Below are 3,410 nucleotides of genomic sequence, written 5' to 3'. Positions count from 1 at the left end.
GGAATCGCACTAGGGGTTGTTGGATGTTTGGGACTAAGAGATGGAACCGGCGAGTGTCACAATGAGTTGATAGTGAGACCGGCGAAGGTATCAGGATGGAAGGAACTAGGAAATCTCTGCAAGTAAACGAAACTGAAAGAAGGGATTAAGGGACGATAAGTTTTTGGAAGAAGTTTCAGTGTGGTGTGGAAGGAAAAGGAGAACGAAGGAAAGAAACGAAAAAGACTTTGGCGAAGGTGAAGAATGGTTTCTTCTGTTGTTAGGACTTCTGTATATATAGTACGCTGCTGGCAGCACTGAAAGAGCAAGAATCCCAAGGTACTCTCGACTGTTCATAGCTCATATAATTTGATTTATGAGGAGGAAATCTAATTCTGATGTGTCACCGCAGCCTTATTTTCCCTTCTACATCCTGAGCTACCGGATCTGCAACATGCTTCCTTAAAACCTGGTCCGATTTGCCCTCTCCAGAGGCCTCTAACCGCCGGATTCAGAGACAAAAGCTCCCGAGAAGGGATAGCGCTTCTTGATGCTGCACAGCGTGACCTCTTTTGACATGTTCAATCCCATGAGCTGGAATTGTGATTATGATAACATGTCAAACTAAACCTATCTCTGTCCGATGCAGTGGTATCCGCTAATGATGTTACTCTAGCACTGAGACTTGTACAGCACAGCGATGCAGTCATACAGTACCAAGTGTGTACCCATGGCGTCTCAATCTATGGTGGACCCTTGAACAATTGGACGGTGTGCTATGTCGTTGGTCTTTCCTCTCTCAGTAAGGTCGAGAAATCTTTTTTTTTTTTCTGTCTCGAAAGAGGGAAAGGGCTGTGTTTTTGCTGTGTTTTTTGTCCCCATTCCAGAGGGGGGAATTCTGGACTTCATAGCACACCGTCCAATTATTCAAGTTTTTACGGTATGGCGCTTCCGAGTTCAAGTGATTTCCAGCCTCTAAAGTTTGCCGAAAGCAATCACCTTAGCTCACCCGTGGTAGGAGTACAGTGACTGGGCCGTGTTCTGTGTCGTTGGGAATTTCTCTCTTAGCAAAGTCAAGAATTCTTTTTATTTTTTGACTCGGAAGGGGGAAAGGGGTTGGCTTTGGTGTGTTTTCCCCCTAATTTTTAGAGAAGGGGAGGCTCACTCTCCCGCCCACGCACGGCGAACATGGAGGGTTCGCTAATCTGGGCCTACTGGGTATTCATAGCAAATGCAAAATAATTCTTTATTAATTTTCATTCGGTGGTACATGTTGGGCCAGGGAGACCTATGCTAAAGGTATATCTACTACGAACCGTAGGCCACCCGGGCAATGGTATTTGATACCAAACGTAGGCAGTGGTTCTTCGTGTTGTGAGAAGGAAAACGCTTGTGTGGAGGAGAGAGTGAAAATGTGTTCGACTTAGTGGCCCATGAACGATCTGTCCCTGCTTAAATACAGGAAGGGAAAACTCTCACACATCAGGGTAAACCCACATAACAAGAAAAGACAGACAACCATGGCCATGACCGTTCTGGCTAACTACCAACATACCTTCAAACTACCTACTGGGATTACATATCCATCAGTATTGATCTCTCGCACCAACCCTGGATATCCGACGAAATATTTTATAGTTGATAGGCTACATTGGTAGTCAAGTGAAAATTTAGATCTCAATATCATACATTTCTATTTTACCCCTCCTCCCGTGGAGGCCCGTCCCGCGATTTACTATCCAGGCCCAAAGAGACCATCCACTAGCGCCCGGTACCCGGTAGAAGCACAAACCTGGTGAACGACACAACCTATCTTAGCATGCAGCGAGCTACAGTATCCCCTTGGGATTGGTGTCTGTTAATCCAATGAGATCAGATTCCATTCTATTGACACTGGATCACCTTATCATGGACATCGATAAAAATACCCAAGCGATATCTACATCACGGAAACCACAAACTATTTCACCGCCTGGAAGACGCGGGGGGCTTCCCGTTGCCGCTGTAAAGACCGGAGGCTCCAGTCTCATCCTATTCCCATATACTCTCAAGCCCGTACTCACTGTCCTTGTGATGGAACCCGATTGTAGCGATTATCACAGCATTCTCACCGGATAACTAGATCCTAATCTAATGGCCTCTTTACTAGGCATACGGAACACGACTGGCCCCTCAAGTATGGTGCTTTGACCCTAGTTACTACTGCATAGCACTCTGAACTCAAGTCTGCTTCGTTTGTATCCCCGCTGTATCGTATGTATTGTATCCATAAATTTTGTGTTCTGGTGCTAGCTCACCCGGTGTTCTCGATGGCCTCGACGGTTTGGTGTTACCTAGCCGGCTAAGTTGTCTGAATATGCTACGCGACATGGCCATATATGATTATGAAGATGTAGCGAGCAGTGCCAGAGGACCGGATGGTTCTATGGAAGCTCCTGTTTGTGGGAATTTGTCCTTGGAATTAGGGATGGGGGCACTTTATTGCTTCAGGCTCTAATTTGAATACCAGTTCTTATTTTCCTTCATATCACCCGACTATCATTAACAGCCCCGATAAAACACAAGGGCCTGGTGCTGCTACTGCTAATACACGATTTCGTCGACAATGCTACAAAAACAAGGCTCCATTGTAATGACAATTATGCAACGCTGATGTCAAGAACACAGCTCAGTGAGGGCTGAGGTTCTTGGAAGAGGAAGAAAATGAGAAATACGGAGTCTTTGTATTTCGAATACGATGTCTCTGGACCAGATTTCCAATGTAGTACGAAAAGAGGAAGATTTAGGGAACACATAGATGTCATTAAATTGTTGTGGAATGGGAATAGGTTAATTCTGGGATGCTGGGAGTGAGATATAGTTAGATCGATGGAGGGTTGGTCGGGATGCCTTCGGAATCGGAACACTTTCTTTCCGACCTCCCCGACTCCTCATTGGATTTCTATTTAGTGTCCGTTTCTCTTCCTTTATCTATCTTCTTTCATGCCACCCGTAATAGATCAAGTTTCCCTAACTTTGTTAAGTTTCCTGCCCACACCCTTATCACTCCATCATGTCCTGCTCCCTTTTTTGAAAATTCGTGTACTATCTTATTGCGCACTAGGGTGTCAGACATACGTGGGAATACGTGAACCATTACCTACTAAAGTATGATGTTGTTGAAGATCCTTCCTTGATTTTGCCTCTTACCTTTCCTGCTTTCCACACTGTTCTTATCACATTAATTACACGCTCTCTGTATTATATCCATTGCATTCAGCTGCCTTCTTCACCTCAATTCAATTCGCTCCGGGAAAGGGCAGTTCCCACCATTGCCTCTCCTCTTGACATTTTCAACACTCTCTACTCCCACTACTTCTACCTCGCAGATACACTCCTACTCCATCGAGGGTAGGATGTGGTGTGCGCTCCTTCTTTCCTTCCTTTTTTCT

Source organism: Tuber melanosporum (assembly GCF_000151645.1).
Source record: "Tuber melanosporum whole genome shotgun sequence assembly, scaffold_46, strain Mel28".
NCBI lineage: Eukaryota > Fungi > Ascomycota > Pezizomycetes > Pezizales > Tuberaceae > Tuber > Tuber melanosporum.
The sequence above is the reverse complement of the archived record's forward strand: the minus strand, read 5'-3'. Positions refer to the sequence as shown.